At 36.6% G+C, this 17,060-nt stretch overlaps 1 protein-coding gene and 1 pseudogene across 5 annotated transcripts in view; both read right to left on the reverse strand.

Moving 5' to 3' along the window:
* Positions 1 to 17,060, reverse strand: part of ANKS1B (ankyrin repeat and sterile alpha motif domain containing 1B) — a 1,075,523-nt gene that overhangs the window by 920,572 nt on the left and 137,891 nt on the right. The gene's annotated exons all lie outside the window — the stretch shown is intronic.
* LOC124501202 (60S ribosomal protein L11-like) lies at positions 13,702 to 14,287 on the reverse strand (annotated as a pseudogene).

Below are 17,060 nucleotides of genomic sequence, written 5' to 3' on the forward strand. Positions count from 1 at the left end.
AAATAAATTCAAAATGGATAAAGGACCTGAATGTGAGACAGGAAACCATCAAAACCCTAGAGGAGAAAGCAGGAAAAGACCTCTCTGACCTCAGCCGTAGCAATCTCTTACCTAACACATCCCCAAAGGCAAGGGAATTAAAAGCAAAAATGAATTACTGGGACCTTATGAAGATAAAAAGCTTCTGCACAGCAAAGGAAACAACCAACAGAACTAAAAGGCAACCAACGGAATGGGAAAAGATATTTGCAAATGACATAACGGACAAAGGGCTAGTATCCAAAATCTAGAAAGAGCTCACCAAACTCCACACCCGAAAAACAAATAACCCAGTGAAGAAATGGGCAGAAAACATGAATAGACACTTCTCTAAAGAAGACATCCGGATGGCCAACAGGCACATGAAAAGATGCTCAATGTTGCTCCTCATCAGGGAAATACAAATCAAAACCACACTCAGATATCACCTCACGCCAGTCAGAGTGGCCAAAATGAACAAATCAGGAGACTATAGATGCTGGAGAGGAGGTGGAGAAACGGGAACCCTCTTGCACTGTTGGTGGGAATGCAAACTGGTGCAGCCACTCTGGAAAGCAGTGTGGAGGTTCCTCAGAAAATTAAAAATAGACCTACCCTATGACCCAGCAATAGCACTGCTAGGAATTTACCCAAGGGATACAGGAGTGCTGATGCATAGGGGCACTTGTACCCCAATGTTTCTAGCAGCACTCTCAACAATAGCCAAATTGTGGAAAGAGCCTAAATGTCCATCAACTGATGAATGGATAAAGAAATTGTGGTTTATATACACAATGGAGTACTACGTGGCAATGAGAAAGAATGAAATATGACCCTTTGTAGCAACGTGGATAGAACTGGAGAATGTTATGCTAAGTGAAATAAGCCATACAGAGAAAGACAGATACCATATGTTATCACTCTTATGTGTATTCTGAGAAACTTAACAGAAACCCATGGGGGAGGGGAAGGAAAAAAAAAGAGGTTAGAGTGGGAGAGAGAGCCAAAGCATAAGAGACTCTTAAACACTGAGAACAAACTGAGGGTTGATGGGGGGTGGGAGGGAGGGGAGGGTGGGTGATGGGTATTGAGGAGGGCACCTTTTGGGATGAGCACTGGGTGTTGTATGGAAACCAATTTGATAATAAATTTCATATATTGAAAAAAATAAAAAAATAAACAAAAAAAACACTGATTAAAGAAACTGAAGATAACAGAAAGAGATGGCAAGATATTCCATGTTCATGGATTGGAAGAACAAATATTGTTAAAATTGTCTATACTACTGAAAGCAATCTACACATTTAATGCAATCCCTATCAAAATCCCAACAGCATTTTTCACAGAACTAAAACAAATAATACTAAAATTTGTATGGAACCACAAAAGACCCTGAGTAGCCAAACAATCTTGAAAAAGAAGAAGAAAATTGGAGGAAGCACAATTCCAGACTTAAACTTTTATTACAAAACTATAGCAATTAAAACAGTATGGTACTGGCACAAAACCACATATAGATCAATGGAACAGAATACAAAACCCAGAAATAAACACACAATAACATGGCTGATTAAAGTTCTATAAAGAAGGCAGAAATATGCCATGGGAAAAAGTCTCTTCAACACATGTTGCTGGGAAAACAAGACACCTATATGCAAAAGAATAAAACTGGACCACTTTCTTACATGCAAAAATAAGCTCAAAATCGATTAAGGACCTAAATGTGAAACCTGCAACCATAAAAATCCTAGAACAGAGGGCAGCAAGTAATTTCTCTGACATTGGCCATAGCAATATTTTTCTAAATAGGTCTCCTGAAGCAAGGGAAACAAAAGCAAAATAAACTATTGTGACTGCATCAAAATAAAAAGCTTCTGCACAGAAAAAAATCAACAAAACTAAAAGACAATATACTGAGTGGGAGAAGATATTTGCAAATAATATAGACTTACTAGCTGAAATATTTAAAGAACTGATACAATCAACACCAAGAAAACACAAATAATGCGATTAAAAATAATCCAATTAAAATGAGCTCATGAGTGGCTCAGTCAATTGAGCATCCACTCATTTTCAGCTCAGGTCGTGTTCCAAGGGTAGTAAGATCAAGCCCCATTTCAGGTTCCATCCTGAGTGTACGGCCTGTTTGGGATTCTCTTTCTTTCTCTGCCCTTCTCCACTGCTCATGCTGTCTCTCTAAAGAAAAACCAAAAAAAGGAAAAAGGACATGAACAGACATATCTCCAATGAAGGCATACAGATAGCCAAAAGAGACATGAAAAGATACTCAATATCACTCATCATCCGGGAAATACAATTAAAAATCACAATGGGGGGGTGGGGAGGCCTGGGTGGCTCAGGTGGTTAAGCGGGTAACTCTTGATTTCAGCTCAGGTCATGATCTCACAGTTCGTGAGTTCAAGCCCTGCATAGGGCTCTGCGTTCACTGCACAGAGGCTGCTTTGAATCCTCTGTCTCCCTCTTTCTACCCCTCCCCAATTCTCTCTATCTCTCTATCTCTCTTAAAAAATAAATAAAGGTGGGAGACCTGGGAAGATGGAGGCGTAGGAGGATGCTGGGCTCACCTTGTCCTGCCGATCAGTTAGACTCCACCCACATAGGCCTAAATAACCCAGAAAACTGCCAGAAGACTAGCAGAACAGACTCTCCAGAGCCAAGAGTAGACAAGAGGCCCACGGAAGAGGGTAGGAAGGGCGGAGAGGCAGTGTGTGCTACACGGACTGGTGGGAGGGAGCCGGGGTGGTGGAGGGGCAGCCCACAGGCAAGGTAGAGCCCCTGAAGTCTGGCTTGCAAAAGTGGAGGGGCCGAACTGTGTGAGTTCTGACAGCCAGTGGGACTTAACATCTGGAATTTTAAAAGTCAACAGCTCTGCTCTCGGAGAGCAGGGAGGGCGAGAAGATCACAGGAGGGAGAGTTGTTGAGCCACAGAAGGACAGGACTTGGTGGGGGAACAAAGGCGCTGGCAAGCACCATTTCTCTCTCCCATCCCCAGCCGAATTCCAAAGGGAACCAGTTCCTGTCACCCAACTTGCTTGCACCTCGCAAACACCCAACGCTGTGCTCCTGTGGATCCATCCCTCCGCAGGGCCTGCCTCCCTCCTGGTGCTGCAGGGCTCCTTCTGCAGGGGACCACTGATGGCAAAGTGAGCTAAGCCTGACCCTCCCGCCCTGTGCACCTTGCAGATCCACCCTGGTTAATACACCCTTGGCCAGATCCCATCGAAGCAGCACCACAAGCCTGGCAGTGTACAAGCAGCCCAGACACAGGCCACACCACTGGACAGTGAGTCCTGCCCCTGGGAGAGGGGAAGATAAGGTACACACCAGTCTGACTTTGGCCCCAGCACTGGACTGGGGGCCGACATCGGGTCTGACTGTGGCCCCGCCCACCAACACAAGTTACTCCAGACAGCCACAGGGGAAGTGCCCTGCAGTTTGGAGCTACTGCAGGGACTAATCAAAATGACGAAACGAAAGAATTTTCCTCAAAAGAAACTCCAGGAAGTGGTGACAGCTAACGAATTGATCATAAACGATTTAAGCAATATAACGGAACAAGAATTTAGAATAATAGTCATAAAATTAATCACTGGGATTGAAAAAAGCATAGAGGACAACAGAGAATCTACTGCTACAGAGATCAAGGGACTAAAAAATAGTCATGAGGAATTAAAAGATGCTACAAATGAGGTGCAAAATAAAATGGAGGCAGCCATAGCACGGATTGAAGAGGCAGAGGAGAGAATATGTGAATTAGAAGATAAAATTATGGAAAAAGAGGAAGCTGAGAAAAAGAGAGATAAAAATATCCAGGAGTATGAGGGGAGAATTAAAGAACTAAATGATGCAATCAAACAGAACAATATCCGTATCATAGGAATTCCAGAAGAAGAGAGAAAGGGGCTGAAGGTGTACTTGAACAAATCATAGCTGAGAACTTCCCTGGTCTGTGGAAGGAAACAGGCACTGAAATCCAAGAGGTACAGAGAACTCCCTTCAGACATAATTTGAATCGATCTTCTGCATGACATATCATAGTGAAAATAGCAAAATACAAGGATAAAGAAAGAATTCTGAAAGCAGCTAGGGATAAACAGGCCCTAACATACAAAGGTAGACACATAGGGTAGTAGCAGACCTGTCTACTGAAACTTGGCAGGCCAGAAAGGAATGGCAAGAAATCTTCAATATGATGAACAAAAAAAAAAAAATATGCAGCCGAGAATCCTTTATCCAGCAAGTCTGTCATTCAGAATAGAAAAAGAGATAAAGGTTTTCCCAAACAAACAAAAAGTGAAGGAATTCATCACCACTAAACCAGCCCTACAAGAGATCCTAAGGGGGACTCTGTGAGTGAAATGTTGCAAGGACCACAAAGTACCAGAGACACCACTACAAGCATGAAAACTACAGATATCACAATGACTCTAATCCCATATCTTTCGAAGATAAAAAGCTTCTGCACTGCAAAGGAAACAACCAACAAAACTAAAAGGCAACCAACAAAATGGGAAAAGATATTTGCAAACGACATATTGGACAAAGGACTAGTATCCAAAATCTATAAAGAACTCACCAAACTCCACACCCGAAAAACAAATAACCCAGTGAAGAAATGGGCAGAAAACATGAATAGACACTTCTCTAAAGAAGACATCCGATGGGGCGCCTGGGTGGCGCAGTCGGTTAAGCGTCCGACTTCAGCCAGGTCACGATCTCACGGTCTGTGAGTTCGAGCCCCGCGTCAGGCTCTGGGCTGATGGCTCGGAGCCTGGAGCCTGTTTCCGATTCTGTGTCTCCCTCTTTCTCTGCCCCTCCCCCGTTCATGCTCTGTCTCTGTCTGTCCCAAAAATAAATAAAAACATTGAAAAAAAATTTAAAAAAAAAAAAAAAAAAAAGAAGACATCCGGATGGCCAACAGGCACATGAAAAGATGCTCAACGTCGTTCCTCATCAGGGAAATACAAATCAAAACCACACTCAGATATCACCTCACACCAGTCAGAGTGGCTAAAATGAACAAATCAAGAGACTATAAATGCTGGAGAGAATGTGGAGAAACAGCAATCCTCTTGCACTGTTGGTGGGAATGAAAACTGGTGCAGCAGTTCTGGAAAACAGTGTGGAGGTTCCTCAAAAAATTAAAAATAGATCTACCCTATGACCCAGCAATAGCACTGCTAGGAATTTACCCAAGGGATACAAGAGTGCTGATGCATAGGGGTACTTGTACCCCAATGTTTATAGCAGCACTTTCAACAATAGCCAAATTATGGAAAGTGCCTAAATGCCCATCAACTGATGAATGGATAAAGAAGTTGTGGTTTATATATACAATGGAATACTACTTGGCAATGAGAAAGAATGAAATATGGCCTTTTATAGCAACATGGATGGAACTGGAGAGTGTTACACTAAGTGAAATAAGTCATACAGAGAAAGACAGATACCTTATGTTTTCACTCTTATGTGGATCCTGAGAAACTTAACAGAAGATCATGGGGGAGGGGAAGGGGGGGGAAAGTTACAGAGAGGGACGGAGGTAAACCATAAGAGACTCTTAAAAACTGAGAATAAACTGAAGGTTGATGGGGGGGTGGGAGGGAGGGGAAAGTGGATGATGGGCATTGAGGAGGGCACCTATTGGGATGAGCACTGGGTGTTGTATGGAAACCAATTTGACAATAAATTTCATCTTAAAAAAAATCCCAGCAAGCTTGTTTCATAGGAATTGACTAGCTGATTTTAAAATTCATGTGGAAAGACAAAGGATCTCAACTAGCCAAAGCAATTTTGAAAAAGAAAAAAGTTGGAGACTTATACTACCTGATTACAAGCTATGATGAAATTATATAGTAAATGAGAGAGAGTATGATATTAAAGATAAATCAATGGAACAGAATGGAGAGACACAGAATACATTTTCACCTGTACATATATGCAACTGACTTTTGACAAAAGCACTATGGCAGTTGATTAAAGAAGGGGTAGTCCGATCAAAAAACTGGGCTGAAACAAATGGATATCCTTAGGCCAAAATAAATAGTTTGACCATACCTCACCACACCATATACAAAAATTAACTTAAAAATGAATCCTAGATCTAAAAGCAGAACCTAAAACTATAGAACTTCTATAAGAAAATATATTGGAAAATTTTTGTCACCTTAGGTGAAGCAAAGATCTCTTGATATGACACCAAAATGACCTACACAAGAAAATTTGACAAATTATTTAAAATTTCAACAGTTAAGAATTTCTGCTCTTCAAAGACACTGTTAAAGAGAATAAGAAGGAAATGAACTGAGAGAAAACATTTGCAAATCACATTTTCTGATATAGCCTTTGATCCAGATAAGAAACCCTAAAATATACGAACAAGAAAATCAACAACTTAAAAAAAATCAAAAGATTTGAAGCAGATACTACAACAAAGATATACAGATGGCAAGTATGAACATGAAAAGGTGCTCAACATCATTTGTCTTTAGAGAAATGCAAATTAAAGTCATGAGATACTAGTTATATCTATTAGAATGGCCATGATTAAAAAGACTTCGCAAACCAATGTTGACAGGGATATAAATCAACTACAACTCTCACATACTGCAGGTAGCCACATAAAATAGTACAACAACTTTAGGAAACAATTTGGTAGTTTCTTAACAAGTTAAATATTTAACTACAATACAATCAGTCACTCCACTCTAGTTATTTAGTCAAGAGAAATGACAGCATATGCTCACACCAAGATTTATATATAAATATTCCTAAAGTTTTATTTATTATATAGTCCAAAACTGAAACAATTCAAAGGTTCATTAACAGGTGAATGGATAGAGGTGCCTGGGTGGCTCAGTGGGTTAAGCGGTAGAATTCAGTTCAGGTCATGATCTTGCAGATTATGAGTTCCAGCCTGCGTTGGGCTCTGCACTGACAGCTCGGAGCCTGGAGCCTACTTTGGATTCTGTGTCTCCCTCTCTCTCTGCACCCCCAGCCCCCACCACTCACTCTCTGTCTCTCAAAAATAAACATTTAAAAAATTAAAATTAAGAAAAACAGGTGAATGGATAAATAAATCATGATATATCCATACAATGGAATACTACTCAAAAATAAAAAGGAGTGGAATATTGAAATAACTACCAGCATTGGTTGAAAATCTATTATCAATTAGATTCTCAGATTCCTTGCTCTTCTTGGAACAGCAGAATGAGAAATTTTATTCTCTGGAATGGATTAAACTCATGTCTCTGGACTACCAGGTAACAGACAAAGTTGAGGAAAGGGATACCAGATAGCATGAGGCAGAGAAATGAGTATTTTTCACCCTCAATCATGAAAACATTTTTTCAGGAATATTTCTTGAATGATTTTATCTTTTCTTACATTTTTCAAATATCAACTTTATCTTATAGTAAATTCTTATATGCAGTGCTGGTCTATTTCTAGGGGTTTTCTTGTATTCATTGATTTCTCTATTTTGGCACTAGAATCATATTTTTTAGGACTGTTTATAATTGGTGGTACACAGATTCTCTCAGTGCTTCTTGTTTCACAATTTTTTTCTTCAAATTCCTCTAGATGCCTATGAAATAAAAGTACTAATATGAAGACTACAGATACAAAACTAGTTACTGTATAATTTTAGTACTATAAAAAAAAAGCAGATGAATGACCTTCAAAAAGGGAAAAACTAATTAAGATCCACCTACACCACGGAATATCAACTACTAAAGTAAGTTAGTTTGATCTATATGTATTGACCTTGAAAGTTAACCAAAACATTTGTATGTAATTGAAGAATCACTAAATTCTAATCCTAAAACCAATATTGGACTGTATGCTAACTAGCTAGAATTTAAATAAAAATTTGGAAGGAAAAATAAAGTTAACTAAAACATATTAAGTGAAAAAAGCAAACTTCAGAATATTGTGTGCCAATATCCTAAATGTTTTACATGTATTAACTGATTTATATCCACACAACTAAAAGACAGATGTTGTTATTATTCCCATTGTCTAAGATTTGCATTAACATAGAAAAAATGCATGCAAAAATACATCATTCACCTCTGAATTATTTGAAGAGTCAAAATTATCATGTATTCCCTTCAAGGAAAAACAAAAAGACAATAAATTACAAGGGAAGAAAACACAGGTTTATTCAGATTGTGAAGTGACTTATAACATGTCAAGAAGCTTAGTCTTTATTCTGTAGGCAACCTGGATCTAAGAGCATTATTGGACAGATATCTTGTATCAGAAAGATACAAGATCAGTGTTTTAGAATGAGAGTTCTTGTGACATTTGGAAGGTGAACAGAGTACACAAATTAGTGGCAGAGAGTTAGGATAGTATGTCTAGGGAAGGAGCAAAGAAATCTGAACTAATGGAGATATAGTAGTGGATAGAAAAGAGGGAGGAAATTCAAATAGATATGTCTAAAATAAAACCTATGGGAGAAGGTATGTGTATGATACGATAAGAGAAAAATAATGAAGTTTCTCCCATGAATGAAATGCATGATGATGAGATATTTCCATTACAGAGAACTGCAAGGGCAGTGGTGTATTTTGGGGAAACCCAAGTTTCAGTTAAAGTTAACTAGAACACTATGTTGCTCAGGAATACCTCCAGCAAAGTAGGGAAAAGAAATAAGAAAATACTGTAAATTAACTCCATCTATTTCTAAAAATGTCCTGTATGTTATGAGACCTTATAAATGGTTAATAAGGAAGATACTGGTATTTATAACTGAAATAAGATTCAGGGTCTATAGATTCCATGTACCTATACCATCCTCAGTTCCCCATTATCAGAAAAAAAAATTATGATAGCATGAAAAAAAATCTCTAGTGCATGTCTGCTTTCCTAAACAGAATGGATGTGAATGCAATCTTTTTTTTAAAGCAAGGAGGTTTAGCATGGGGATTTAGTATATATATAAATATATTGGACTGTACCTATTGACAGAGCCTATACGCACATACCCAGAGCACATGCACACATATTTGAAACACTATAAATAAGCCAGACCCAAAGCTTCCAACTAAAAACATATTTTAAATAATAAAACTTGATGTTTAAAAGCTCAAGCTTTGTGCTAATGTTCTACTTCATTCCAACATTTTGCACTGTGCTCCCCTTGTTTCTCAATAATAATCCTCAAATTTAAAGAGGGCCTATATTAACATAAATCTGTTTTACAAAGTGCAAGAGTTTCTAAGCAATTGTAAATGCTTGTTACATTCTTATTTCAAAAAAAAAGGGTAATGTATAGATCTTTGGTGTTAGTCTAATGTGCAGTCAATTCCTTCTCCTATATATACTTGTCAATATTTTAAATTCTGTATGTGGAGATTCTTGCCCAGGATGAATGTTCTGAGACAATCTGAGATCCCTAATTACCAAAGGTTTAATTTCCTTTGTTAAGTATCTGTACGAATGCAAAAAAAAAAAAAAAAAAAAATTGGATTAGTAGGTTTTAAAACAAACATAAAATAGGTTTCCTAGAGAATTTTCAAATAACCAGGACATTGTTTAGTCAGAATGTTTTATTCCCTGAGCTTTCACATATTAAAGAAGATTATTCCTAAATAAACTATAAGCCTGAATTTCTTGGGCCATTATATTCACAAATATAGTAAATAAGATTTAGGCACAGCTACTCCACAAATTGATCATTACGCCCTCTACCAACCTATGGGAAATATCCACTAGCAACATAAGACTGTTACAGCTTTCCTTGATTTTCATATATGACCCCTGACACTTGAAATCACTCCAGGGCTCCAGATATAGAAACTCATACAGAATGTGCATCGAATGCCTCAGGGAGGGTGTCAAAGTATGTAGGAATAGTCTTCTATTGCATCAGATAATTTCATGCAATGCAAAACAAAGTCCCTCTTCTTTGAAATTTGTATCTGAATAGTTTGTTTCCATTTTTGGATGAACTGCAAAGACGTACACATGCTTTTGAGTGTAGTATCGTAAGTTAAGTTCTCATCCCTATAGTGATGATGTAAGTTTATTATCATGAGCTTCTATTATCATTAGAAGTGTCTCATGTGGACCAAATGGATCTAGAATAATGTGAATATACATGTAAATTTAAAGGTTTTAATAGCCACATTAAAAAAGCAAAAAGAGTGAAATTAGTTTTAATATATTTGATTTAATCTACTATATCCAAAATACTATCATTTAAACACATAATCAATACAAAATTATTGAGGTATTTTTAAATTCCTTCTGGTAATGTTTTCAACATCAGTGTTTATTTTATATTTATGGCACATTGCAATTAGGACTAGCCATATTACAAGTGCTTGATAGCTACATGTGGAAATTTTAAGATTAACTCTGATAATTTAAAATGCTTTCTAAAAGTAACTGAAAACACTGACTTTGTGATAAATAAATGCATATTTGATTCAGTCACAGAAAATGTAACAATTTCTCATCTTCTAAGCAAAGCTATGCAATAGACCTACGACCTAGTCACAATGGAGACCATAAATGCACATTTTACGTAAGTGAGTTTACATAGGGAACACTATAGCTAAAATTATACTAACCAAATATTTTCTAATGAATAATATGCACCCTGAATCACTTGATGCAAATTGCAATAACATATTCACACAGCAAACCAGAACTGGCCAACTGTGAGCAGAAATAACTCCTTGAGTTATAATCACACAATTTATGATCTCTCTACTATATATATAGTATATGCCACAAGACAGTATTTTAGAATATAAGAATCTGTAACCATACAGAGAACCACAGAGTTAAGAAAATATGAGAAGAAAACTAGAACATCTATTTCAACACAGTTTCAACTTTGTCACTGGGTCTCAGAGTATAAAACATTATTCTCCCACCCTCATCTTCTCTTCTATGAGTATAATTCTTGAAAATTAAACCAACTCACAAGGCAGATTAATCTTTCACTATTATGCAAACACTGATTTTGGTGGAAATTGTTCTTATTCTCATTCTCTTCTTAGGTAACAATATTTCCAAAGATACTGTGCTAGGCAGAACAATCGTATCCCAAAGATATCTACACCTTAATCCCTGGAGTATGTGAGTATGTTATGTTTCATGGCAAGGAGGATTTCAGGTTGCAGATGGAACTGTTAATCAGCTGACCTTATCCTGAATTTTTTTCCCCTTAAAAAACAGCATTGACAAGAACCACTAAAATAATGAGAGGATAATTCTTGTCGTACTGATGAATTTTATGGCCTGTCTGGTAGGGTTTCACCATTTGGTATGACCTTTGCTGTTGGATTCTCATGTATATCTTTTTGCCATTAAAAGAAGCTTTTGTTCTTTCAGTAATGAACAAAAAGACAATGAACAACATAATGGGTAGGGGCGCCTGGGTGGCTCAGTCAGTTGAGCATCTGACTTCAGCTCAGGTCATGATCTCACAGCTCATGGGTTCTAGCCCAGCATCAGGCTCTGTGCTGACAGCTTGGAGCCTGGAGGTTCGGATTCTTGTCTCCCTCTCTCTCTGCCCCTAACCCACTCGCGTTCTGTCTCTGTCTCTCTCAAAAATGAATAAACATTAAAAAAAAATTTTTTTAACATAATGAATAAAAACAGATTCATGATTCAAACTGTCAAAGTTCAAATGCTCGTTCCATCTCTAACTGCATGACCTTGGTAAGATTATGTAACCATGCTGTGCCTCAGTTTCCTTATCTATAAAATGAACATACCAGTACTAGCTACTTCATAGGGTTTTTAGGAAGGTTACATTAGACAGTCCATGTAAAGTGCTTGCTCAGTGCATGACACAGAGTAATCGTCATTATTTCTATAAAGAGTAATCCAGAATACTCTTATGGTTTGTTAAATTTATTTAGGATATACTCCAGGATGATTATATAGGTTTTCCCTTTTAATACATTAACATATTTATTCCTGGTAAGAATCATCTTTACACTCCTAGAATTAAATTTGTCTCCCTATGGTGTGTGTGTGTGTGTGTGTATATATATATATATATATATATATATATATATATATATATATATTTAATATGGTACTGGATTGCTATTTGTAATTTAGGATTTTGCATCCTCATTCATATGTAAAATTGGTCTCCAGTTTTCTTATCTCATTTCAATTTTGATATGAGAGTTAGGTAAACTGAAGAGTTTTCTGTCTTTTTCTAATCAACCAACAGAAACTAAATTGTCTGTTACCTGAAAATTTAAAAGAACACACATGTAAAATAATCTAGTACTAGCACTTCTGTAGAGTAAATCCTTAAAATTTCCAATGTGTTCAATGGTTACTGATCTATCAATACAGTCAACCTTGACATGCATTAATTCCATAAATGACATTTTTTAAGAAGTTAATTATTTCCACTTATGTTTTCTTACTGAATAAAAACTACACATTTTTATATTTTTTATCTTCTTTTTTTATTTTTTTTTATTTTTTTTTAACGTTTTATTTATTTTTGAGACAGAGAGAGACAGAGCATGAACGGGGGAGGGGCAGAGAGAGAGGGAGACACAGAACCGGAAACAGGCTCCAGGCTCCGAGCCATCAGCCCAGAGCCCAATGCGGGGCTCGAACTCACAGACCGCGAGATCGTGACCTGAGCTGAAGTCGGCCGCCCAACCGACTGAGCCACCCAGGCGCCCCTATATTTTTTATCTTCTATATTTGCAATTCTACCACGATTTTCATTCCTAATGTTCTGTATTATTTTTTCTTTCATATGCCTAGGTGGGTCTATTTTATTATCATATTCAAAGATACAGTTAACTTGATTTTTTAAATTTTTTTAATGTTTATTTATTTTTGAGAGAGAGACAGAGCATGAGCAGGAGAAGGGCAGAGAGAGAGGGAGACACAGAATCGGAAACAGACTCCAGGCTTTGAGCTGTCAGCACAGAGCCTGATGTGGGGCTCAACCTCATGAGCCGTGAGATCATGACCTGAGCTGAAGTTGGGCACTTAACCGACTAAGCCACCCAGGCACCCCCCAGTTAACTTGATTTTTATCAAACACCTACCAGATGAGTTATTTATTCATGTACTTGTACTAACATATTACCTTCTGTTCTTAACTATAACAATTCATCATACAATTATTGTTGTATTCTTTCTTCTAGCTCTTTAGTTGAATGCTTATTTTATTCTTTCCTATTTGAAAGCAAAAGCATAACAGGCTATCACTTTTCTACTGAGTAAGGTTTTGTCCACATCACTTAGGTTTTGACAAGTCATATTTTAATTTCAATTATTATATATATACTTTATAAAATTCACTTTTGATTTCCTTTTCACCCTGAAAATTAGTGCTTGCTTTTAAATTTATAAGTGCTTAAATTTGTTGTCTCTTAATGATGTGTTTATAGTTTACCACATTATAGTCAGAGAGAATAATTATTCAACTTCAAATTTCTTTAGATGTTCTTTAAAAACAAGTATGTAATTTTCTTCTGTTACATAAGCACTAAAAAGTATATTCTCTGTTCTTAAAGGTGAGATGTGTATTTTTAAAACTACTAATTGCATAATTCATACCATCTATACCCTTAGCTTTTCTACTTCATCATCACAATCTAAGAAATGTTACCATACACAGTATATCACTGTGGTTGAACTTTTTTTTTCCACGTTTCACTGAAAAGTTTTTACTGACGTTTTAGATAGAAATAGTAATTTATTTGCCAAGAAGGATGATCCCATCATCCCATCATACTTCTGCTGGAACCAGTGCACGGCCTCCTCTTTGCTGATTCTATGTTTGGCCCCAATGCAGCCTGTCCTGAGCTTCTAGTCTGTGATGCTGAAACCTGGCATACTCAGCACCACAAAGAAGTCCAGGCCATAGATACCAATTCTTGAGTCATAGTTGATCCCCAGAGAGATGTGCTCCTGGATCCCAAAACCAAAGTTTCCAATACCGAAGAAGTTACTTTTTCTTAATGCCAACTCCCTCACCCTTAGACCTTTCTCCAGGATTTCTTCTGCCTTAGCCCCACAGACTATGAAGGATGGCAATCTTTTCATTTCTCCTGATGCCAAGGGACCTAATAGTGCATCTAGGTTTGGAAAACACAGCGGTCTGTCTTGTAAACAGCTCCAGCACCTTAGCCACCAGGATCAGTCTCTCTCTACTCTCCCCCACACAGATGTTGAGGCAAAGTTTGCAGATGCAAAGTTCCTGCAAGGGGTTATCCTTTTCATCTTGACCCTGCACCATGGTGGAGAACAGGAAGAGAAAGTCTGTGATTGAACTGTTACCAAATTTTCTTTGTATTTCTAAATTTGCTTCATAAGTTTTGTTACGTTTTTCAGTTAAGCAAAAGAATGATGTATCATCTTTATGTATTACATATTTTATTACCAAAAAATTACAGTTTAATGTTATATAATGCTCTTCATCTTGAATTTTGTTAGCTATTAATATTGCTACCTAAGCATTCTCTTTCTTTTCATTTAACTGGTATAGTGTTGACTATCCATTTTTTTCCTTCTATTTCTGTCATTTTATCTTGGCCACATCTCTTAAAAACAGTCATAACTGCAGTTGGCTTTTTTTGGTCTACAATATGAAAAGCTTTGTCTTTTAATGTGTTCACATTTGGTATTATTCCTGTGACTGAATTTTACACAGTCATTATTATCCTCTCCTGTTCTTTGTACTCTTTCTTTAGTTTTTGTAATCAAGCTTTTTTCATTTCTTTATTCCTTTCTCAAAACTTTTCCTTAACATTTTATTTCTATTATTAGTCCTTTTGTTTTTACAAATACATTAAACCTGTATTTCTTATTGATGTCAAGAATTAGGTTAAAACTATATTCATCCTTAACAAAGCATAATTTGCATTTTTCTCTTCTTACTTTGACCCCAAAGTCTTGATCAAATAATGTAGAACTTTAATGCTACAGTATTATTTCCTCTTTATGTCATTTCAGAAACATTTCTTAATAATTGTGTTATAAGTGACACCCATATTATCAACAGTGATTTAGGTTCACTGGTTTCATTGCAAGTACAGTTTCTTACAGATTCAGTAAGGTTATATGATATATGGTTGATATCTTTTGTAGCATTTATCCATTCATCTACCCATGGTCATTTGAGCTGCTTTAATCATTTGGCTATTATAAGTAATGCTGCAATAAACACAGCGGTGTATATATCTTTTCAAATTAGTGTTTTCATATTCTTTGGGTAAATAACCAGTAGTGGCATCACTGGATCATATATTTCTATTTTTAATTTTTTTAGGAACCTCCACACTGTTTTCCACAGTGGCTGCACCAGTTTGCATTCCCATCAACAACAGTACATAAAGGTCACTTTTTCTCTACATCCTCACCAACACTTGTTGTTTCTTGTGTTGTTCATGTTAGCCATTTTGACAGATGTGAGGTGATATGACATTGTAGTTTTGATCTGCATTTTCCTGATGATGAGTGATGCTGAGCATCTTTTCATGTGTCTGTTGGCCATTTCAATGGCCATTTCTCTGGAGAAATTTCTGTTTGTGTTTTCTGCCCATTTTTAATTAGATTATTTGGGGGGGGTGTTAAGCTGTATCAGTGCTTTAAATATTTGAGCAAATAAGCCTTTATTGGATATGTCAGTTTCAAATTTTTTCCCAGTTTTAATTCTGTTGATTGTTTCCTTTGCTGTAGAAGCTTTTTACTTTGATGTAGTCCCAATAGTTTATTTTTGCTTTTGTTTCCCTTGCCTCAAGAGACATATCTAGAAATATGTTGCTATGGCCAATGTCAGAAAAATTACTGCCTGTGCTCTCTTCTAGAATTTTTATTGTTTCATGTCTCACATTTAGGTCTTGAATTCATTTTGAGTTTATTTTTCTGTATGGTGTAAGAAAGTGATAGAAAGTCATCCAGTTTCATTAGTTTGCATGTAGCTGTCCAGTTTTCCCAGCACAATTTGTTGAAGAGACTTTTTCCCACTGCATATTTTTGTCTTGTTGAAGATTAACTGACCATCTAATCATGATTTTAGGATTTTCTATTCTGTTCTACTGATCTATATGTCTATTTTTGTGCCAGTACCATACTGCTTTGATCACTACAGCTTTGTAGTATATCTTAAAATCTGGGATTGTGATTTCTCCAGCTTTGCTTTTATTTTTCAAGATTGCTTTGGCTTTTCGGGGTCTTTTGTGGCTCCATATCCACTTTAGGATTGTTTGTTCTAGTTCTGTGAAAAATGCTGTTGGGGTTTTGATAGGGATTGCATTAAATATGTAGACTGCTTAATCCTATGGAACAAGAAGCTGCCACTTAGTAGGGCCTAGTATAGGGGTTTTCTTTTCTACTCCCTCCTCTCAATATAAAAATATAGATTAAAAAATACCATTTATCTTGGAATTATTTTTATAAACTCTTTCTTTTCTCTAAAATTTATCTTAAGTCCCCTAGTAACTTGAAAGTCCCATCTTCATGCTATAGCATTTATTTTAAATGTATAACTTCAAAGTAAACCAAATTCCCTATCATCTAACTCAAATTTTCAATACACAAAAGACATCAATAATTCTAGGTTTTTATAAATAGGTATTTTTGTGCTGCCAGCACAGAGCCCTGCACCAGGCTTGAACTCACAAAACCCTGAGATCATGACCTGAGCCAAAACCAGGAGTCAGACGCTTCACTGACTGAGCCACTCCTTTGTCTTCCTTTTTAAATCCTTACAAAATAGTGGAAGCATTTTACAATCCTAAGCAGAAATATCCTAATTATGTTAAGTGACTCAAGGGATAGAATTCAGTTTGTATGAATAGATTAAATGTGTTTGATTGCTCTTTTTCAGTGAAGATTGTGTTGTCAAGTTCAAAACTGATAGCTTTATTTGCTTTTGACAAATACATATGGGGAAAATTCTTCTTAGCTAGCTCAATATACTCTAAATCAGCCACAAATATAAATACTAGATCAAGTTTCCCACAACTAAAAGAAATAAAAAAACACCTGATAAAAATCCAATCAAAATT

Source organism: Lynx rufus, unplaced genomic scaffold, assembly GCF_022079265.1.
Source record: "Lynx rufus isolate CCGP_SWC_20201006 ecotype Redwood Valley unplaced genomic scaffold, mLynRuf1.p SCAF_7, whole genome shotgun sequence".
In the NCBI taxonomy this organism is placed as follows: Eukaryota; Metazoa; Chordata; class Mammalia; order Carnivora; family Felidae; genus Lynx; species Lynx rufus.